At 43.0% G+C, this 24,754-nt stretch overlaps 1 protein-coding gene across 1 annotated transcript in view; it reads right to left on the reverse strand.

The window, feature by feature from the left end:
• SLC16A10 (solute carrier family 16 member 10) overlaps positions 1-24,754 on the reverse strand; it is an 83,435-nt gene that overhangs the window by 35,047 nt on the left and 23,634 nt on the right. The gene's annotated exons all lie outside the window — the stretch shown is intronic.

Here is a 24,754-nt window from a genome sequence, read left to right on the forward strand (position 1 = left end):
CTGCTGACATCTGTAGCAGCACTACTGAGGACATGATATGTAACTGGCACTAAATATGTGCACAAAAATGATTGCTTGGCATTGAAATTCAGTATCTGAGATTGTACACAAACTTTGTTTCATGGGTACTTGTGTAGTTTCACGGCGGCACTGCCCGCAGATCGCATCATATGCAAATCACATTGTATGCAAATCATATGTGATTTGCATAAGATTTGCATACGATTTTCATGCAATGTGATTTAGTATACCCCCACTACCGAGCACGAAGCGTGGCGAGCCCGCAAGGGGACGCGGAAAATTAGCCAGAAGTGTGGCGATTAATTCGGTACTTGTTTCCTAGCATGGCGCCCACGATTTTCATCTTGTGCCATCGGATCGATCGCATCGCATGCGACCCAATCACATGCGATGCGATCAGACACAATTTTTAATTGTACAGGCACCCTGATGGGTGATTACTATGTTAAATGCACCCCCATTGTTAACGCCACCCCCACTATGAACGCCAACCCAAAGCGTGGCGAGCGCAGCGGTACGCGTCCTCAGACCTTTTCATACCTCCACTATCCACGTCGGTGTGGAGTTGACTATATACAGTGTGGCGAGCGCACGCGGATTACTTCACATGTATTCCGCGTCCGCCCGCCACGCTTCGGGCTCAGTGGCTCGCTGCGCTCGCCACACTATATAAAATCAACTCCACGCCGACGTGGATAGTGGGGGTATGAAAAGGTCGGAGGACGCGTATTGCTGCGTTCACCACGCTTCGGGTTGGCGTTGATAGTGGGGGTGGCGTTAACAATGGGGGTGCATTTAACATAGTAATCACCCATCACGGTGCCTGTACAATTAAAAATCGCATCGCATGCCATTGTAATGGTATGCGATGCAACGCGATATTAAAATTGTACAGTGCGGATCTTAGGACCAGAAAATCGGGTCCCATCGCATCCCATCACATACCTTAATTAGCGGTATGCGATGGCATAGGATGGGCGCCGTGCTAGGAAACAAGTACCATTAATTCTAAAGGCTGTGTTTGAAAAAATGAGAGAAGCTGATTGGTTAGTACTAATCAATGTGCTCCTGTAATTGTTCAAGCATAGCCTGTAAACTCAGGATTTGATACATATCACTCTTTACCTTTCTCCAAGCTTTTAAATATCCCCCTAAATCAGGAATTCCATTGCCATACTGTCTTTCAGGCTTATCTGTGTTTGTTAGATGTAACTAAAATATAGCCGTTGCCAGCATTTAATATTCTACAAAGGGAAAGTTAAAGGAAAAACGATTTGGAAAATGCCTTGAGTGATACAAATTGTTGAATGTTTACCTACATGCCTGCCAAAAACTTCTATCAAGAATGGATTTTTAGCATAAAAGGGAGCAACCTTTCAGTGCATTACAAGCAATACAAGTGCACAGCCCTATCTGCTATTTGCATTGTAACATAATCAAGATTGTGCGTAAGAAGAGGCATTGCCAATCATGATCCTAGCTGCGTCCCACCCACTTCTCCACCAATCCACTGTTTCCACACTTCCACGCTGAGGGAAATATTAATCATAGACCACATGGGAGTAAGAAGATAGCACAACCAGAATCTCTTCCATTTCGTACATTTCTCTTGTTCTGTGAATGCTTCCAAAGACAGGTCTAGCATAGACACAAGATTCTAAGTTATACATATTTCCACATGCACATCAGATTCCCGTGGAGCTGGCACAATGGATTTACATTTTTCAGATTTAAACAAACAGGGTAGAATTTGTCACACAATATAAAGTGGAGGTGATGCAGATAGAAACCTAGGTATGATTAATAGAGTGTACTTGATAAATAAAAACTAGAATCTGATTGATTGATAGCTACACCCCTGCTGACCTCTTCAAAAGGTTAGATCAGTGGTTCCCAAACTTTTTTAAATCACGGCACCCTAGAGCATCAGAGTTTTTTTCACGGCACCATCAGCAATGCTTTTGCCTTTTAAATTGACCACAAATAATTTCAATTGGCACTGGACCACCAATCTAAGGCACCCCTGCAAGTGTCCTGAGGTACCCCAGGGAGCCACGGCACACAGTTTGGGAACCACTGGGTTAGATAAATGTTCCCCATAGTCATGCAGGCAGTTTTGCTAAAGTTATCATATTTTGTAGGAAATTGACTAAGATGTGTATTCTACTTCACAGGTAATGTTGCTATGGGCAACCAATCAGAATCTACTTATTTATTTAGCACCCTCTAGAAGATAGGAGACAGGATTTGATTGGTTGCCCATAGCAACATCACATGTGAAGTAGAATACACATCTTGGTAACATTATGTGGATTTACAGTAAGAGCCAGAATATTAACTATGAATCCTAGCTACAGATGACCATCCCCCCGACAGCCGCCAGAAGGGGATGCGCACACATGAGATGCACGCGCATCCCCTTCAACCGGAGCTCCCCCCGGGTCCACGCCACCTCGTCGATGTCCCCCACCTCCACGCTCCCCCCCCTAACACTGCCCATCTCCCTGAAGCGGAGACGGGCAGTTTTCCCGTACCCGCGTCCCAGTCAGATGTAGCGCGGGCCCGCCAGTGGGGGTGGTCTGGCGAGCTCCAGCACTGAATGAGCGGCGCTACATTTGTAGCACAAAAATAAACTTTTTAGTCTGAAGTGTCAGAGAGAGATAAAAATTTAATTTCTTTAATGCAGGGATGGGGAACCTTTGGTCTTCCAATGTTGTTGAACTACACATCCTAGCATGTCCTGCAACAGTTTTAGCATAGCCAAATAGCAAAGCTGTTCCAGGGCATGCTGGGATGTGTAGTTCAACAACAGCTTGAGGGCCAAAGGTTACCAATGCCTGGTTTAATGGTTTCAAGTTAGGTTTCAAGGTGAACTTAGGGAGGACAGAAACCTCCCCTGGAGCAGAAGGGCACACCAGCTGCTGTGGAACTATACATCCAGCATTCCCTGCAAACCAGTTTTGCTGTTACAACACTCCCTTGGAGTGAAAATGTAATAGGGTGAGAGAATCAGACAGTGAGATATTTGGTAAGAAATCTCCATCTTTTTTAAAGCGTCAATCATTTACACTGCAAAATCAAACTGGTAAATGATTGCCGCTTTAAAAAAAACCTGGAGCTTTCTTACCAAATCTCTCACTTTCTGATTCTCTCATCCTATTACATTTCACCCTTGGTTTTAAGATGTGAATCCCAGAATGACATAATCACGCTGCAATTAAAAAGCATCCTTTCATAATAATAACATAACATTTTATCCTAAAATGCCCAATATGAGTAGGTAAAAGTATAGGTAAAAGTTTGCAGTTTAAAAGGAGAATTCCAGCTTTATATATATAAACACCCTTCACCCAACCGACAGATGGAATTGGAGCTATTAATTCCTTTTGGAATGAGATATTGGGCCTGAATCCCTTTGACTCTGTAAGCTGCGAAGATCGCAGCCTACCGAGTCCCAGAGTGCCCGCCCCACCCAAACACCCCGCCACCTGCCGTATCCCCTAGCAACCATGTGTTATGAAAACACATCCCCTCGCATGCAGCTGCAGCAGGAGAAATCATTTGATGGTTGGCGACCATCGAATGATTTCTCCTGGGCTTGAAATGAAAGTCAGTGGAGACTAGAGCTATGTACACACGGTGCAATATATTGCTCAGTGTCCTGTTATCATCTCTGGTCGCTGATGAAAAGGACAGAGACTTACCATTGGTCCCCCGTGCAAACACGCGGGGGTCCGATTAAACCAGAATGAGGGCCATTTTGTCCAGGGTGGCAGGAGTGAGTTATTTGATAACTATAGTGGACCCCTTGATGGAGGAGTTATATATAAACATTGTCTGTCTCTCATTTAAAAACTAATATTAGCAGTTTTTGTAAATTTTGATGCAAATATATCATTCCAAACAGAGAGTATACATTTATTGGGCTGTGAATAATAACAACAGCTCCCTCCTAGCTATGTAACAATCTTCTTGGAGCCAGACATTGGGCATGTGGCAGGTCACACAAAGCAAAGAAGAACAAGGATAAGATTGTTTACAGGTAATCAACAGGATGCTATCCCAATGAAACTAAAAACATAACAGAGGCTATTGTACAGCCAAGGCTTGAGGACTTATTCACAGAAACTGATGATGCAATGAATGGTGACAACTAGTGCCTGAAAAAGGGGTCAGGATGCAGCCCGTCATCTGACGTTACAAAAGATGAAGCTATGCCACACTGTGTCTGTGGAACACTGAGCCACATGCTAAAGCATTCAAACGAATGCCAAATGCCATGTGATATCCATACTATTACACAATACAGCCAAACAATGTATAGCCTATGGGTTAACAACTTTCCTTTGATGTGTAAGAAGGCATGCCTGTCTAACAAACCCATTTTTCCATATACATAAAAAGAAATGAAAGTGAGTTTATCATATTGCTGCTGCAGTGCTGCCAATATATTTTACAGTTTAGAACGGGGCCTTTATCTTGGTGCAGCATCAGCATTGAACTTTAGCAACTCATAATAATATTATAGGCTTGTGCTGATAGATAGTGGAGGTCAATGTGCTTCAGCCATAACATAACACAGTAGTACATCTACTAACAACCTTGCTCTCTACTAGTACTAGAGATATCGGGCTGCTGACTGTACAGTACTGACTTCATATGAATCACAAATTGCAATATTCAACAGAAACAACTGGCAAATTATCTGCCAGGTCTGGCTGGAATGAAAATCTAGTAATGGATGGGATACATGAGAATTTGCTCTCAAACACTGGGACATGGATGAAATCTATTCTTCACAGAAATTGGTAAAATCTCTGATTTAACTAATTTCACCCATTGACAGGTTTTGTCGTTTGCTGCCATTCATTACCAGATTGAAGTAGTGATAACGTCACTGAGTAATAAGGGGCTGTATGTAGAAGTCAGACACTGGAGAAATCAGCGATTACGTCAGTGGTGGTTTTGTGGCAAAGCATTATAGGAACTTACTGCGCAGAAAGGGGTTAATGTACTGACATTGTCTTTTTTTCTCTGCACCGAGACATTTTGCATGTAGTGATAATGTCACAGGGTTTAATATATTCCAGTCATTGTATAGAATGGTGTGGATATGTCATGTACAAACTGTATGTATATGCATGTGTGCGTGTGTCTACAGGGATAGCAGTCAGAAGGTCAGATGCACTAAGCTTCAAAAGTGTTAAAATGGAGAGTGATAAACAGCCAGCCAATCAGCTCCTACCTGTCATGTCACAGACTGTGTTTGAATAATGTCAGGCAGGAGCTGATTGGTTGGTTGTTATCACTCTCCATTTTATCACTTTTGAAGCTTAGTGCACCTGGCCCAGAATTTTCTGACTGCTATCCCTGTAGGAGACAGGGCTACACCTCAAAGGTTAAGTTTGATCAGAATCAACTTTATTGGCCATGTATACTTGCGTATACTAGGAATTTGACTTGAATTGCTGTGCAACAGCCAGTTGGTACAGTTAAACAGTGACAGATATACAAACACATACAGATATACAAACACATACAGGTATACGCTAGAAGTACCTGGGGGATATAGACATAGGTGTGCGCACTTTGAGTGTTAGGGGTGAACAGGCACCCCCAAATGCTTTGCCCACCATTATGTATACCTCCCTGCCGCTAGCAATACCTTTTACCAAAGACTTTTGCTTTTTAGAACTGTATTCCATTAAAAGAAGCACCCATAAATTAATTGTGTGTTTCACATTGTTAATTGCACTAGACATTGTCATATCACAACATACCTGCGTCATCCATATACGTTTTTTACTTTATATGCATGTACTGTTACACAGAGTAAGGGGGGGTACACACCAGAACGATTAGGGCTCAATTCCATCAATCTGGATCCAATTCCGACCGATTGGATGCAGATTGTATGTAGATTGGGCATGTTTAGGTCCAATTCCGATCTGATTCCAATCCGATGCGCGTCCCCGCTGTCGTTTGGTCGTTTTACAGATCCTACCTGCTGCAGTGAGGATCTGTAAAAGATCCATTCAACTGGATACAGACTCAGATCGGATTGGGATCAGATTGGATGCAGATCGTTAGCAGATTGTTAGCAGATTGTGTGCTCCAACAGATCGTGCGAAAATCACACAATCTGCTAACGATCTACTAACAATCAGGATCGTTCTGGTGTGTACCTGGCCTAAGAGAGATGTTTTATATTGAAGTGAGTGCCAATATACTGTATGTGGTAGACAAGCCTGATTGGCAGTGTTAGACACACCAATTGGGCGGTGTTAGACATGCCCTTTAGGTGATGCCAGGCACACCCCTTTGACGGTGCACACGCCTATGGATATAAAGGTATGGAACACATACCCGCTGAGCTGCGCAGCACCTTGGCAGCCAACAGCAGTCATGATGCCATCTGTCCGGAAAAATAGGCATCAATTTAAACAACTTATTGGTAGTGAATCAGTTGATATCATTATTTTGGAGGGATAGCATCATTTCAGTGCCCCTGGTGTATTCACTGTTACTTTTTAAGGAATTAATTAATTTAAGAAAAAATTATTTATTTACTATAAATTGGTTGAACATTGAATAGGAATCTTTTTTAATATAATGGATATATGATCTCCTTAGAGAATCATCTCTTTTTTAAGATAGATCATTTTAAACCTGATGAAGTCTGTTAAAGAGGAAACGTGTTGAAAATGTTCTGTTATGTGCATATTGAGGAATACTCTACTGTACATTCTGTGCCAACTTACTGAAGGACCATTTGAATAATATACGTTTGGACGAAAAACTTCTCTGGTTCACTGGACTTCGGAATCTAACATCGTACATTTTGGTTTTAAGCATAATACTCAGATGCCATAGCCCTATATCAAAACAAAATCTGGATGCTGAAGAGTATTCTTTAAGGAAACAAATTCATCAAATCAAATCAATTTCATGTGGTAGATCAACAAAGTTGGAAACAGTCACAGATAGAGTTTCCCTTTTTGGAATAGGGTATCTGCCACTGTATATAAAAGGTGACCACAGTAATAGATGTAGCTAACTCCACTCTAACCTGCGAATGTATAGTGATTTATTAACCAAGAACTGGGATTTATTTATTGCTGCTGCTAAATATGGGGGTCACTGCTCACTTACACAATGTAGGAAATTAGGAGAGCGCAAAAAATGTATACCACAATTAGATACATTTTAAGAAACAATTAATTTAGTAATATGAATTACAGAATACATATGATGTCCAATAAAAATAGATTTTTGAGCTACAGTGAAATTATTGAAAACTATAACCAAAAAAGATAGTAAAAAAATCTAGTGTATGCTAATAATCACTGTTGAGATAATTATAATATCATAGAGTCTAATACACAATTCCGCCTTTATCTCACAAAGGTGTGTCACAGGAAGGGGACGTGACTTTTTTGGCAAGCGCAACACTCCTGAGCTGCCCTCCAGGCTCTCTCTGCACTATTTAGGTGTATAGTAGAGAAAAGGTACAAGAAAGATCCCCCATGCCCCTACTCCAACCACAGGACAATGGAAAGCAGGATTATCCCATCCAAAGTAAAACCTTTGCGGGATTTGGTTGTAAACCAGCTTCAGTTGTTTTGCACCACAAACGGTTGGGCAAGCCTATGTTAACCGGACCAGGCCTGCCACTCTGCTGCTCTTGAATGTGACCAGCTTAAGGGGTCGTTCAAGCGTGCTGGCGCATGCACAGATTGCGTAATATTGCATATTAGCTATTTTTGCCAATTTGCATCCCAAACTGAATTAGGCCCTATGTCTTTATAGTGTATGCATCTATTTTACATGTATTCTTTCCCATTCAGATTAATGTTCTATACATACTGTATATTACCTCTTTATAAGGCTTGTACTCAATGCATTTGCAAATGCATATCAATGCGTCAAGCACATATCAAACACTTATGGGAGGCACATGCAAATTAGATTTAAAGACAATGGATTAGTGGCCTAAATCCTGCGCTGAGATTGAAACATCAGGTTAACATTTACAATAACACAACGTATTTCACTAATGGAAGGAAACAGATGCTAGGATGGAGATGTTAGATATACCTATGTCATATTTATTCAAGCATGGTGAATCTGGAGTCCTACTCTACATAACTTAAGCTTATGAATTATATTACTGTATGGGCAATCATTAGTATTTGCATTTGTGCAAAAGAACCTAACAATGGCAAATTAGAATCCTAGGGTATTATATGAAACTGGGAGCAGGATGTACCAATCAGCCTAACAAACAGGGTTTTTACAGCATTTTTTTTTTTTATTAGTACATCCCACCCATTACCTGTTATAAAGCACACGTATCACCATACCTGGCTAGTCATTATCAACACAAAAGTCTTTGCAAAGCAGATTCTCTCATATTATCAAGGTGGCACAGCAATCTGAAAGTCATTAATGGTTAGACTTTGGATCAGATATACTGAGCTTGAAAATTGATAAAAGGGAGAGTGATAAACCACCAACTGACCAGCTTCCAACTGTAATTTTTATAAAACTGTCTGTAAAGTAGCAGTTAGGAGCAGATTGGCATGTACTTTATCACTCTCTGTCACTTTTCAAGCTTAGTACATCTGGTCCAATACATGTGACAGTAAAGGTAGTACAGCAATCCCCGCAGTCAGCTTTCTATCTGTAGTGTTCTGACCAAAGGAAGTCACATGCAGTGCTAGAACAGAAGGCACCGCCAGGACTGTGCTGTAACGCAGAATAAAAAGAAGCAAACTTAAAGTAGAAACTGCTGAAGAGCAAAAGTGAAAACTATTGAGCAAGTGTACAAATAACACTGCTGACCATAATAGTACAGCTAGGAAATGACTGCACCAGCATCCTGTACAATATTAGGGGTCATTAGGTCAACGTGCTTTGGGTCGACCACTGATGGTCAATATGGCTTAGGTCGACACGGCTAAGGTCCTCAGAGTTGGCAGGTCGACAACGAGCATTAGGTCGGCAATGAGAACGTCGACAGTCAAAAGGACGACAAAGGTTTTTCCCGATTTTGTCCCAACTGTCGACACTGTTGACCTAAAGGCCCCCATCGACTAGTGCGATATGGCCTGTTTTCATGTGATTGCAACACTTTTCTGCAATGGATCGCATGAAAACTGACACATCGCAGGTGCTTTTTGTGCGATTGCAATGGCAAGCGATCTCGTGGGCCTCGCATCGCAGATCTCACTGGCTGCCACGAATATCTGTCACAGCCCGTTAGCCCTGCTAGGATCGTATGTGATACATTGTATGCAAAAGGAGCGCATGCAATGTATCATATGCGATCCTGTCCCCTGGGAGCCTTCAGTGGTCAACCCAAATAGTGTCAATCTACTGACCGTATCCCTGTATACAGCACTTCATGAAATGGGAAACTAAAGTCAGCAGACTTCCGCATTGATGACCAGCTCGTGGAAATAGCAACCAGCTCAGTACAATGCAGACTATTATACAATCTAGGCCACTACTTTATTATCTCACATTTGGCTTGTACCCTGTGGAGTCAGTAATGTGCCCAAGTGCCGCAGGCAGTACTACAGATTTACAAAAGGTTTTATTGAGCAGCTGTTTGATAATTTTTTTTTTTTTGTAGAAGGCAAAGTTGTACAGGAAAAGCTTAACCAAACAAGGGAAACAGGATATGATAAACCAGGCACGCACTAAGTACAACTTGATCAGACAACAGATAAGCATACATCATTCACTCCCCTTATTTATCTCATTCATTTATAATTCATTCAGAATTAATTCTTCCGCAAAGGTCTGCACACTGCAGTAAGCAAAAACATCTACCTGTTGTACATAATTACTATTAAAAACATAATTTGCCACTGAGTATTTTGTATTTGTAAACAAGAGATTTAGAACCACTAGTAATAATAACTTTTAAATAAACCAAGTTTGTTTTATTGACTATTTCCTGAAATTCCATTAGCAATAGGAGGAGTGTAGTAGTCCCTGTCCTGCCCCGATCCTTGTTTCATAGGTTTCCCCATGTTGGATAGAGAACAGCCCCACTAAAAAAAAACAAGCTACTCTCTGTATAATAAATAGACCTGAGAGAGGGGACTAGAAAGAGAGATTAGTGGTCTTTATTCTTATGTCAGAGCCTGAATTATGGATCTTGGGCCTAATTTAACATTGAACGTAGAATCACTAAAATTGCTGAATAAGCATTTCTGGAAAATTTGACTGTAGTTTAAGTGATGGCAGGGGGCGGGGGTGAGGGGTGGCAACGTGGTTATGGGTAGGCAAGCAAGCAACGTTGGACCATTTTTGGGGGTGATTTGCGGTGGCTGCTCAATGTCACATGCAGCCCTGCGTACATGAAAATGGCAGCCCGACCTCTGCCTTCGCAGCTAGGATGGGCAGGCTGGGGGCTGCCATAGTTGTGTAAGCATTTCACATTTCTGTGAATTGCTCCTCTTTCAGTCATGCAATTGCAAAATGTTGTGGTCACGGGAAGGAACCGGACATGCTGGACAGCTTCCATCGTATCAGACACAGCAGCTGTAGTTTCTCCTTTTTTAGGAAAAACTACAACTGAAGCAGAATTAGACCCTATGTCTTTACTGATCCTCTTAGCATCACAAAGGGTTATTTATGAAAGTGTACACTTCACACAGTGCAAGCATTTGTTTGCAAAAAAAAATTCTATTTGTCTAACAAACATTTTCCTACATTTCATCTATGGGAACTGTAGACTGTAGTTTCCAACTATCAAAAAAGTTGATTATCTTAAAGACCATCCTACTGCCACTTTATAACCAACCCATAAACTGCTGAAATCAGGATCCTTCACTTGCTTGAGGCATGTCACCCGAAAAAGGGGTAGTACCTCATTGGAAGGGGTGTGGCTCCATGTAAGGTCATGACCCTTCTTTGATTATTGCTTTTATTAACAGGGCAGCCCAGTACTCCAGCACCAGTAGTGTCTATTCATCACTGCCCTGCACAAGCTGCAGCTGGAGCAGTAGTATCCCCCAGCCTCCCATCCACCCATGGGACACGGCGTCTTGCAAGATAGAGCCTGAAAAACATGACTGTCCCGCTGGAATTGGGATGGTTGGAGGATATGACCAAGCCACGATAATTGTTTCTTATAAAACTCTGCTAGGTTTGGTCTCATTTATGTCTTAAATCAATCACGACAATGAAGTGACATCAGGGTTATATTTAGTAAATACAGTATGTATAAGTGGTAAATTCATCTAGCCAGAATGCTAGTATCCTCTTTCACACAGCATCTCAGACCGATGCTGTGTGACCCTGTTTCGTTATTTATTGATCAAACCTGGGACTGAGCTTTCCAGTTCTGACCATTTGAAAGGTGCAACCTGGGTTATTCTAACCTGATTTTATGAATGTAACTTTATCCCAGGTCAATATTATTCACACCAACACAAAACCAGGTTGTCTTGGCAATGTCAGACCTAAATCCTGGTTCCTTGCCTCTGTGTAAAAAAGGGTCTCATATAGGTATCACCCCAGGATTTAGGTGTGAATGGTGTATAATGGAAACTGCTCCTAATAGTATGAAAATGTGCCCTTCTCAATAAAGTGCACCTGGAAGGCACATAAATTACCTTAGTGACAGCATAGACTGAAGCCCTGGCCCATATTCAATTCCTTGTGAACCTAGGGTCATTCAAGTTTCCTCTCTACATATGTTCTATCACTTTAATTTACATTCTGAAATATAAAATGATACCCCTTTTTCACCGCCGCAAAACCCCGGGTCTTCGGCGGGTCAAACCCGGGTCAGTGGCGGTGTAAATGGGACACGCTGTGTCCCTTTACCTGGCCTGACCTGGGTAGAAGACGGCTAGGACCTGGGTGGAGGGTGGTGTAAATGGGTACGCCGGGTCATCCGGGGGACGTGCAACCTGCGTCCGCAGGTTGGACGGGGGGGCACAGAAAGCCTCCGCTGCGGTCTGCTGTACTCTGTAGACAGCAGCAGCGGCAGCGGAGGAGGTGAATGGATGCCTGTGTGCGGTATCCATTCACCTCCCGGACAACGGCTGGGGGGTGCACGGGGGCTGGGTGCAGCCCAGCAGCTTACCTTGGTACTGGGCTGCCCCAGCACGGCGATCAGTGTTTCTGGCAGGGATCACCGCGGTCCCAGCACTTGGAGATGATGTCATCTCCAAGCGCCTCCTCCGTCTACACTGCGGGTGTGCACCGCAGTGGAAACGGTGTAAATCCCGGATCCGACACTTCTTCCAGATGCCGGGTCGGATCCAGGATATTTGGTGTAAAAGGGGTATGAATAATAGGAATGTGTAATACTGATGTTTCTGGATCCACGATTCAAGCAAAACATGTCCATTAAATACTAAGCAACTGATATTTGTTAAACTAGATTTGTTCAAATACTTATGTCATGAAAACGGTGACTATCATATATTTGAAGCAGGGACACAATATAAAAACCATACAAAAAAAAAAAATTAATAAACTGCTTCTAAGCAAAATAATATCTAACACTTCAGAGACACAGAAGGCTTGATTGAAATATGATACATCTGGAAAACATTTCTGTGCATTACCTTCCCTAGAGCAATGATTAGTAATATATAAAAGAGAGCTGCCATAAAAGTACATGTGGAAATAATATCCGTCTCTTACATATATCTGGCAAAGCATTTGAGCTTTGAGAATTTCCCTACCACTGCAGATAAGCACAACGTTTCAAGAATATACATGTGGCAGAAGTTTCCAAGGCTCAATGCATGTGTGAGCTACAGTTCTCATGTCACTATGGGATGTACAGCACTAAACAGTAAAGGTCCATACACACTGGGCGATTATACCCAGAGAGTATGGACAGCGATCATCGCTGGGGGAAAGACACTCAGTGCATACACACTAAGCGACTTTCCTCCTGCCGGCACCGTCAGCGGGGGGGGGAGGGTGGGTGGCTACTATCCGATGGGTGGCTACTATCCGATGCTGACGGCTGACGTCCTCTGGTCCTGTGAAAACGTATCCGGCTCTGTCCTGACTGCGGTGGGTGGACGAACCCCGCTGGGCTGATCACCCTGCGTGCCTCTGAGATCTGGTTGACCCCGCTGTGCCGGTGACAAGCGCCGTTTTTGTGGCGATTTACCCTTGTTTTAACCCCATGTATGTCAGTTTTTACTTCTACTTAAAATATCAGTAAAATTACTATAATCTTATATAGTGTTTCTGACTGTGCGCTTTATCTATTCTTTCTCCATAAACGCATACCTTGGATTCGTGGTTGGATCCTATTGTTTGGAGCTGCACACATTGGGAACAGTGGTTTGGACCTGATACAAAGACTTTGTTGGACTTAATTGCACTGGGTATCCCTCTCTCTCTCTCTCTCTATATATATATATAGAGAGAGAGAGAGAGAGAGAGAGAGAGAGAGAGAGAGAGAGAGAGAGAGAGAGAGAGAGAGAGAGAGAGAAGTCATATGTGTGCCAAGTTTAGTGTAAATTGCTCCAGGCATTCAAGAGTTATGCTGGAACATACACACACATACACGTATACATACAGAAATACATCAATTTATAGATAGATAAATAGAAGTGCTGTGTAAACTGCTTCTTTATACAAAGGACCATTCCGACTCCGCCTCTTTATCTGATGTGCAGAGGTTTGCAATGTAGATGATTCATTGGCATTTCTGTAATAGCTAGGATAGAACTTCCCTTGGCACACAGTCTCTACATTTGGCAAGGAGAGGACGTAAGGGAAGGTATGCTGTTATCCAACCACTCACAATATCTGTTTTAGACAATGGTGAGACAATGCTTATCTTCCACAGGAAAGGATTTATAACTGGAGCTGTTGGGTTGAATACCCACAATAATATTATCAGCTAACCTGGGAGAGAGCCATCTAAATGATAATATTCTCTCCATATATTACAACATTTTGTATTAAATTATGTTGCTTGCAAGCATTCACAATGTTGTCTTATTGGAAAGGTAGATATTGTGTGCCATATGTACAGCGCTCCGCGTTGCTCACCCCCCACATGTCATGCAGGGACAAAGACAACACTGCTCTCTCAGCACAGCATACAGCAGCATACCTCCCAACATTCTCCTTTTTGAATTTGGGACTTCCGCACGGCACAAAAGCGGGCATGGCTTGGCCTAGAAAAGGGGCGTAGCTTTAAGGTAATACCCAAGATCGTGAAGCCAGTCACCTGTTTTGGCAGCTGAGGGGACATGGCCAGCACTCTGAGACCTGCTAGCCATGCCCCCAGCCCCCTCTGTCTCCATGATTAGACGCTGTGTGTATGCGCACAGTGTTTAATCACTGTTGAGTTCTGAGTGTCAGCGGGACTCCTAACTGCCTGCTCTCCAACCACAGGAAACTGCCGGCTGTGGGTGTGACACTCGACGGTCACAAAAAAACTTGACTGTCATGCAAAAATCGGGAAAGTTGGGAGGTATGCAGCATGTGTGCTGGGCTTGGGAGCTGCTCACTATTTCCCGCACCCAAGTGCCACAGGCTAGTGACAACAGGGAAATATGGAGGGGGGGGGAGGCAAAGGACCATACCAAGTTAAAGATTACTTGCCCCCTTCCCTCTTTGTGCCACTGTATATTAATGACTAAACAAACATATTGCATACCTTTCAGAATGCTAACTGAAGAAATACTAATTCAGGAAGTAATACAAGTTCAGGGCAGCACTGAACAGTAGATTCACAATGTAAGCAGTGATAGTCATCATTACTTTTAGCTTCTAACATGTTCATTTCCCGATCACTCAATTTAGAAGGAATATTACTATAATCACCTTAGTGGTTTATTATGAATGTAACCTGTGTATGCATATATCTTCATTTAAAATAAATCATTCATTATGCAGAGTATGCTTTAAACTATATTATTTATATCATAAGAGCTTTCTAACAGGCCTAATTCAATGCAATTGATAATGCAACTGCAGTCAGAGTGACAGCAGGGGTCGCTGTTGGGAGGGTGTGATCTGGACAACCAAGGGGTGCCTGGACCTTTTGCAGGCAGGGTCACGGTGGCTGCGTGTTATCATTCCAGCCTTACATCTACCTTTGGAGCTAGGCTGTGCAAATAGGGGGCTACCACAGAATTGCAAGTGCTCGCATTTCTGTGATACAATTGCAAATCTTTGCAATCGCATTGTGGGGAGGAATCCTGCATGCACAGAGGCCTTGCCCGGTGCTGGACAGTCCCCGCATGTTAGAGGAGGCAGTTGTAGTTTTGGCAATTTTTGTAAAACTAAAACTGAAGCTGAATTAAGTCCTTAAGGTGCATACACAATCTATGTATTTTGGACCAATATCATTAATTTTGGCCCTTCTGAACGATACTGGTCAAATTATCGTTCAGTGTGTATGCTGTGAATGATGAACGATGATGCGCGTACCCGGCGGTTGTTCATCAAGGTTGTTCGTCAACTGTACATGCAGCTCAATTTGGATATCTTTCAAGAAAAGCCTATAGACTGTAGCTAGATCGTTCATCGTTCGTCAAATCGTTTGGTTTCGTCCAGGACATTGGGGAAGTTCAAGGGAAATTGATCACCAATGACTTTCAGTGCATACATCATCCAGTGGGTATGCACCATTAGTTCGAGGTTTACATAGAAAAACATAAACATATTATTTCCATATCATTTATGTATCCCCATTATTTAGCAAAGGGGTTTCTTTTCTCATCCATATAAATACCATTACTGCACAGCTCCGAGCATATCAAATAGGGCAGCGGGATTATTAATGGTGAAAAAAAAATGTTGAATAGAGAGAAGATTTCTCAAGGTAACATTTGGAGAAATTGTGTTTTTTTAATATATGAAATAATAAAATAGAGCCCTGATCTCTGTTCCCTTGTGTTCTGCTGTGTTTGGTATATAAATACACTCTTGCACAATCTTTGTCCGTTTGAGAAAAAAATCCTGCTTTTTAATAACTTCAAAGCACCTCCACACCTCCAAGCATTCACCCAGTCCAAATAATACACCGCCCACTATCATCTAACAGTAAACATGCCACATGCTTTAAAAAGAAAGGCACATACTCATGTTTGCCAATTTGCAAAGGCTTGTTAGCTTGTAGTATGTCCAAATCGGTAGCCTACCTTCCCCACCACTCAAGGGGTTAAATCACCTAAGAGTCAGTGACCCTCAAGGCCTGATACCCATTTCCCCTTTGTCCCCCCTGTAGCTAGGACTACCTGCAGCTAGTACTGCAGAATGTACTGCTAACTATTCCAGTGGTTCCAATCTGGTTAAAGAAGCAAGTATCAGTTTCAGTCTGACTTCTGTGTTTATCCAGTCTGGAATTATCTCTAAGGCTAAATACAGTTGTCGCCATATTCAGCTTTGTTGCAACGCGTACACACAGGCATACGCATCGTGGCATGCTGAATGGTGTGCCAGGCTGCAAATACACTTTAATGGCATGCGTACAGTCGCAGACAGCTATGAATCACCTCACAGCTGAACTTGGCTTCACCTGTATCTCTTGCATTGTTATGTTTACGCCGCTGTACATCACCTTTGTTTCATGACTCCGAATTGATGCTATTTTACCTGCGCATACAGTAAATCAAAGAAAAATGCATATTATTTAAAGTTAAAACTCCTGTTAGCGGTATATACAGTGTAGTTAAATTGACATATTCAATGAAGACTGTGTGCCAGACAACTGAAAAGGCAGAAAGCTGAAGAGTATGACTGGAAAGGAGCAAGTGCTGCTTTGTAATAGCACATAATGCTAGAAACAAGTTTCATTGTGAACTTGACAGGAAAAAAAAAACAGAACTCACAACTTTCAAGATGACTTTGTATTCAGCATGATTTACTCAGCAGTCTGAATGCATTTGGGTGCAATGACATGACAAGCTTGGGCCTTATTGTATTATCTTATACGCAATTAACTTTCTAAGAATACCCACTGCTTCTAACAAGTTGGAAAATCCCCCTGAACAAACTGCTGTGAAAACTAATCTTCCCTGGCAAATTCAAGCAATTACCTATAGATTAGTCCACAATTACTTCTTTATCCTCATCAGTGAGCTGACATAATAGAGATTAGTGACACCCATTTCCTTTTTTGTGTTCACACTTCAAGTTCAGCACCCATCAAACAGTTCCCTGCTATAAATGACACTGTAACAATGATTTAACTGGAATCAGTGTCACATTAGCACATTTGTTAATGTGACACTGAGTTTACTGTTAAGTAATTGATGAGGTCTCTGAAGAAATAAAGCAAACTTGTTGCACTTCAAAAATGCTAGTATCTTAATTAAATATATACAGTACTAAGTGGCCCGTGTGAAAATTTTGCATGCGGATGGGCCAAAAGTATATTTTTAATTAATATTTGTAAACAACAATACAATGTGCAATTCAAAATGAACAATTCGTCAGAAGAGGTGAACATAATCTTAAAACTGATACCTATTTTATCGATTTTGGTATAGTATGAAGGGAGAAAAATGGATTGTCAACAAAAATCACCTCCTAGAAATAATATATATGATACACACACACACACACACACACACACACACACACACACTGTATTTTTTGTTTGTTGTTTTAAACATGAATAGAACATTTTTAAAAGCTGTTTACAAAAACACAAAACTACAGGCCAATATATGATACACAAGCCTGTGTGCACTAATGAACTCATTTTCAGAAAGGTGTAAATGTCCCAAAGCACCCCAGGGTACCTAGGCCATCAAATTGGGATCCACTGGTCTAGCTACATACTGTATTGTCTTTGAGCTATACCTAACCCCTTTATGTTCTTTTCGATAAATCTAACAATTAGTGGTGGGCAACAATTAAAATTTTTAATCGTAATTAATCACATGACATTTTTCCACTGATAAGGTGCGTACACACGGCAGCGATATATTGCTCAGCGATATATCGCTCAGTATCCCGTTTGCATCAGCGACCAGAGATGATCGCTGATGAAAAAGAAACTGCCGGGGGAGCCTGGCAGTGTAAATCAGCTGGTTACAGGAGCATGTTCCTGCAACCAGCGATCACTATGGGGGAAAAAACGGGAGGGCACACCCGGCGATATATCACCGGTGCACACTCCCATCGCGGGCAATATGGTCGCTCAGCGACCATATTGCCCACTATATTAGCAAAAATCGCCCCTGCGAGCAGGGGATTATTTGATTGTTGCCAGGGGCGGTTATGTGCTCCATGGCAGGGGGGGTTATATGCTCCATGCCAGGGGGTTATGTGCTCCATGCCATGGGGGGTTACTTGCTCCATGCCAGGGGGGTTGGGTTACTTGCTCCATGCCAGGGGGGTTCCTTGCTCGTTGCCAGGGGTTGGAGGTCGACAGCACCCCGGAATCTGCACTTCCGGGTAGCGCTGGGCACTCTGCACTTCCCAGACAGACGCTAGAGGTAAAGGAGCACCTCTAGCCTCTGTCTCCTTCACAGAGGTGGCCATATTTGAAGGAGCGCAGGGTCTCCGCCTGCATGTGGACGGAGACTCTGCTCCCCTGCGGCGCAGCCCCATCTATTTCCCTGTGCCCGCCAGCCCCGTCTCCCGATCCCTGTAGCCGCAGTGCCCCCACCCCCTCCCCCCACGTGAACTGCGCTAAAAAATTTAATCGCAGTTAATGTGCTGCCGCATTAACCCGATATTAACGCGTTAACATGCCCAACACTACTCATAATACATTTTAGGTGACAGAGCACAGGAACAATTTTTTTTAGCTTATAACATAATGAATGTTTTACTAGCAATTTAGCATTTTCAGCTTTGTTTTCTACCCAGGAAACCACCAGTTCTGTACATGTATGGCTTAAACCACATAAATATGTACATCTCGAGCGTTATCTGATCAGCTCATAAAATATTGCAGAAGGGTCTTGTAATCTGTAGCAAACTACACATGCAATGTAGAGTCATACACTTGTAACTGAGTTGGTGTTACTGTTTAGCAAGTAGGTATTTGCATGTAGGATATACAGAGCTGAGAACATGCAAAAATGCAAATGACTTCAGATGGATCTCTTGTACCAGGCATAGGGCTGGTGCAAATATCTGCTTATTATGGTGACAGCTACTTTGACATGTTGATGGATGGGGGAGGTGTGCTTGCATACATGCAACTAATGGAGTGGACACACGTTGTGACTATATAGTCAAAATCAATAGCAAGTTAGTGCAAATCACACTGGGTTTGGCCACACCCAATTGCGATTCTAGCCTGATGCGTAGCCCCGCGACATTGGAATCAAAAGCACAATCTATTTCAACTATCACAGAATGAGGGCCATGCTGCGCCCCTGCTCCCCCTCCCTGCAAGCCTATGTAGTCACCCAGACGCACCAGCCGGATTCGCCCATGTATACACACCTTTACAATGTCTGAATGGCCAAGGGTATTTGAGTGTTATCGCAGATCAATACATCCTGTTATGTTAATGGTGTACCCTGCCGGGGATGGATACTTCCAGCAGGACAATGCTCCCTGTTATAAAGCTGGAATTGTCCGCAGATGGTTCAAAGAGCATGACAGAGACTTTACCTTGCTTAGTTTGCCTGCACAATCACCAGATCTCAATCCAATTGAGAATCTGTGGGATGAGATCGAACAGGCCATCTGGCAGCTGGATACAGTACCATCAAATCTTAAGGAATTGGAAATTGGAAAGTGCAGTTATCGGACATGGTCTCAATTTCCTCATACCACCTACCTTCCTCATACCACCTACCAACATCTCAGAGAGTTCATGCCAAGAAGAATCCATGCAGTATTAACCCCTTGAGTGGTGGGTTTTGCTGGGGCAGGACAAACCTACCAGGGCAGGTTTGTCCTGCCCCAGCAAAACCCACCACTGATCATAGGAAGGCCCCCTCCCCCTCACCTCCGGCGTTAGTACGCCAGAGCTCCCCTGCCGCCGCTGCCCCAGCTGCCAGTCAGTCATCATTGACCACGCAGGCAGCCGCCCCAAACATCCCTGAGCCTGCCGCCTACGTCACTGCAGTATGTCGGCGGGGGAGCTCCGACATACGATCGCCAGAGCGTAGGGGGTGGGGTGACAGGAGGGGGGGTAATGGAGGGGGGCGGGGGACCCCTAAAGGTAGTGTGCCAGTGATGCTCCGCTGGAGGCACCACTGGCGCTCACCTACTACATAGTGGTATGCATGGAAATTTTCCTGAGCACGGAAAATTTCCGGGCATGCCACTCAAGTGGTTAAAGAGGAAATTTCTGATGACAGGAGAAGTCATTGAGGGACCATCGAATGATTTCTCCAGGTTTGTCCTGCCCCAGCAAAACCCACCACAGAGCTGTGGGCCTCCCACACACACACCATCTCTCCCCCTCATCTCTGTTCCGGAAATTGTATGCCGGAGCTCCTGTGCCCTGCAGCTGCTGATCATAATAGGTGGCAGGCTCAGGGATGTTCGGGGCGCTCGGGAGCCTGAAATCCTGAGTCCCCCCGAGCCGCGCCAAACATCTCCGAGCCTGCCGCCTGCTTATTACTAGAACTAATGGCGGCGGGGCAGGGGAGCTCTGGCGTACAATCGCCGGAGCTGAGAGGTGAGGGGGAGTGATGGGAGAGGAGGTGAGAGCAGAGCGGCCACTGTGGAGTGCCCGGAAAGGATATGCAGGCACCACTGGCACACACCTTCATTTTCCAGGACAGCCCACTGAGGCAGCGCAGCTGAGCCCAGAATATTTCCGGCCATACCACTCAAGTGGTTAAGGCATACCTCCCAACATGACCCTCTCCAGGAGGGACAGAATGCTCTATTTCTGGACTTTCCTCTTAATTTATGATTGCCATCAAATGTTTTCAACAGGTTAAAGGACAAGAAAGATGTTTCACCACAGGTGATGGCATTCATAAATTAAGAGACAAGTCCAGAAACTGGAGAGGGTCATGTTGGGAGGTATGGTTAAGGGCAAAAGGTCCAACATTGTCCTAATAATTTGGCCACTCAGTGTATATATGCACACAAATACATACACACACACACACACACGTTAGGCAGCACTCAATATCTGAGATAGAGAACAATGCAGGGTCCACATTATTAGTAAAGAAGGTACTTGTTTCCTAGCACGGCCACAATCGCGGGCATCGTGTACCTTTTCATTCCCCTACTATCCACGTCGGCGTGGAGTTGAGAATATAAAGTGTGGCAAACGCAGCGAGCCCAAAGTGTAGCGAGCGCAGCGAGCCCCGCGAGGGGACGCGTATACCTGTGAAGTTATACGTGTCCGCTCGCCACGCTTCGGGTTCGGTGGCTCGCTGCGCTCGCCACACTTTATATTCTCAACTCCACACCGACGTGGATAGTAGGGGAATGAAAAGGCCGGAGGACACGCACCGCCGCCCCTTGCGGGCTCGCTGCGCTCGCCACGCTTCGGGTTGGCGTCAATCGTGGGGTGGGGTTTACGGTGTAAAATTGGGGGTCTAGGGAATATTTTACATTGAATCCAATGTAAAATCGGGTCCCAGGGACCCTATTCACATTTGATTCAATTAAAAAATCGGGTCGGTCGCGTCGGTCGCATCGCATGCAATGCGACCGACACGATTTTTCCGACACGACCACCCCGATGGAAATCGGTGTGGCCGTGCTAGGAAACAAGTACCGTAAAGAATACTCACGTTTTTATGCAAGAATAAAGAGAAGGGCCAGCACTCACAATTCAGTAGCAGCATTTTTACTTGAATAAACTGTCCATACAGTCAAAATGTAATGGCAGCAGCAGCTCAACGGCTGTTCAGCCATCAATTAGCCTTCCTCAGGGGATCATGATCCACTGCAAGGGGGCAAGTTATACAGCAAAAAAGGTGCAAAAAAGGAATAAACATCCCATGATGGCACAGGCTGGTCCAGCCCACCACAGGCTCACTGGATGCCATTTGACATGGGTGGGGTCATGTATTTAAACAAAAGCCAACCCCATAGAGTACAGGGGCCAATCAGGCAAGTGCAAAGTGTGTACAGAAACACAAAGAGTGAACATGAATGAGAATGCAAAAGAAAAATACAACCAACAGAAAATGGGTCAAGCAGGGAGTGGGAGAAAAGAAAGGACGGTAAGTTGCAAAATAAAAGAAAAGAGAAGTTAAGAGTTGGTAAAATGGATGAATAGGGATAGGCTGGGAAAGGAGAGGCAGGTTTCCGAGGGTCTGGTGGCATGTTTTGTTAGATAGAGATAGATAGATAGATAGATAGATAGATAGATAGATAGATAGATAGATAGATAGATAGATAAAGAATGGGAATGATCATCTATAAATGTCTAGTGTCTGATTGTGTCTCCAAAACACTGCCATCTGTTGGCAGCGAGTGAAACTAGACTCTATCACACATCACTTCTCTTTCTCTATCACACCTGCACAAACACAGAGGCAATCACAAGGTAGCAGACTAGCTTACGAAACATTTGGTTCAAGCGGGCTTACTGGTTGGCAAATATCTGTAGTGTTCAATAATATAGGAGACTATCAAGGCTATAAGTAATTATTTGTTAAATAGTTTTAAAGTATAAGTTGGTTGTATGAAATGTAAACAACATTTTGAAAAAGCAAATTGCTTTGTAAGAATATCTAACCTTATGTAACTTGAGCTGTAAAAGGCTACTAGTAACATCATTTGCACACATAATGTTTGGAAACATTTTTTCTGCCAAGGATGATAGCCCATGGGAAACATAGGTTTACATTGTTCTAACAAGACTATATGATTATTAGGCCAAAATTCAGAAGAGCCTATTCTGCAGAGCTGCAAGGAACAGTTTTCACAACAGCCTATCATGGTGGAACTTAGGCTATATATATTATTTTCATTTTATGTTATTCTGTTTGGGAAAACATATTAAATTTTTACTGTCACTGGGTGATGAGAAAGAACTAAACTGCTATGACATAGCACCGCCTTATATAAACATTAATCAGTGCACATACTGTAGTTAGTTTAGGGACAGCCACAATGTCAAAGCTTTACATATAAATATTAATGTTTTAAATTGTGTATATTACCAATTTGTGTTGTCGTGTGGAGGATAAACTGTTACAGTATATAACATTTCTTAAACTAAACTTGTGTACAAATTGAAAGGGCAACTGTGTCCATTCTTGAGCTATGAAACATAAATGAAGCTATTGGGAAATAGAATTCCTTGCTCACTGTTTACTTAGCTGTTAACTTGCATGAACTTAAGTACATTGTGAAATATTAATGCATGAGGCAGAAGTTTCCAATCATGGTCCTCAAGGCACCACAATGGTCCAGATATCCATGTTTAGCTACAGGTGACTTCATTAATACCTCAGTCAATTTGATTTAACCAGCTTTGCTGAGCCATGGATATACATAAAACCGTTAAGGTGCCTTCAGGACCCCATTTTTAACCTATGATTAACCTATGGCATGAGCCATTAAACAACCACATACAAGAAGCATAAATAATGAAGCAACAAAACCATCAGGTTTACTTTTTCTATCACTAACCACTCACCAGGGGCACATTATGATAGGAGGAGGCCTGTGTGCTGCCTACTGTCTGGGCCCCCTCCTCTCTACCGGCCGCAGCACAATGCCTTCCTCGCGGGATTCCTTAGGGTAAGATTTAAAGAAATGGGTGGTCTGGGACTTAGGGGCCTGTGTGCACTGGGCACATTGCACCCATTATAAATATGCCAATGAGACAACCCATTGCACCCATCAATTAAATCTGCCAATGAGACAACATATCCTTGTATACATAACTTCTGGGACCAAAAATAGAGACAATAATGTGTCTTAATAATCCTTAAATGTCACAACAGTTGGGTGTTTGAAAGTGTTTCCTTTTTTTAGGGCCCTTCTTCAGAGGTACACATTAAATATGGTGATTGAAAAATATGCAGATAAGATCCAGATTCATAATACACTGGCATTGTGGGTATATTACTTAGGTTGTTCTTATTTGGTAATAAATATCACTAAGGAGGCCACCTATCTAGATGCTGTTTTTAGGTTTCTATTAGGATAACTATTGTAGTTATCACTGACAATTCTAACTGGTGCTAATTAACTAGACCAGTTATTAATTGTGAATATTTTCTAGATTTAAGACTGGGCTAAGTTTCAAAACGTGATAAAATGGAGAGGGATAAACAACCAGCCAATCAGCTCCTAACTGTCATATTTCAAACCAAGCCTGTAACATGGCAGGTAGAAGCTGATTGGCTAGCTGTTTATGGCTCTCCACTTGAAGCTTAGAGCACCTGGCCCACTGTCCCTGATGTAGCAGGATATAACTTTCAGATTCCTTCATAGGTATATGGAAGTGTACCTACTTATGTTTTAGAGGTTTATTTACAATGGGAGTTCTATTGAAGATGGTATGTTGCTATGGGCAGTTGGTAATGCAGTAGTTTAAGCTGTGTGAATGCGCAATTAAACCTCAGTGCAGCTACCATACAGAACCACAGAGTAGATACACTTCTAACTACTCAAAATAGACAATTGTGACGAAGAGAGAAGTGGAACTGACAAGTGGCGCTCAGGTGGTAACTATGTATAGAGGGTGATAGACCTCAGGTAAAGCAAGATATAAATACAATAAAAAGGTTTATACAAAACCAAGTAGAACTTCTCAGTATCACACAGAGTTTGAGAAGCGTGGATGATTTCAATTTTCCCACAAATGAATTCTCCCCTATTGAGT

The sequence above is a fragment of the Crinia signifera genome, chromosome 3 (genome assembly GCF_055691185.1).
Source record: "Crinia signifera chromosome 3, ASM5569118v1, whole genome shotgun sequence".
NCBI classification, from domain to species: Eukaryota; Metazoa; Chordata; class Amphibia; order Anura; family Myobatrachidae; genus Crinia; species Crinia signifera.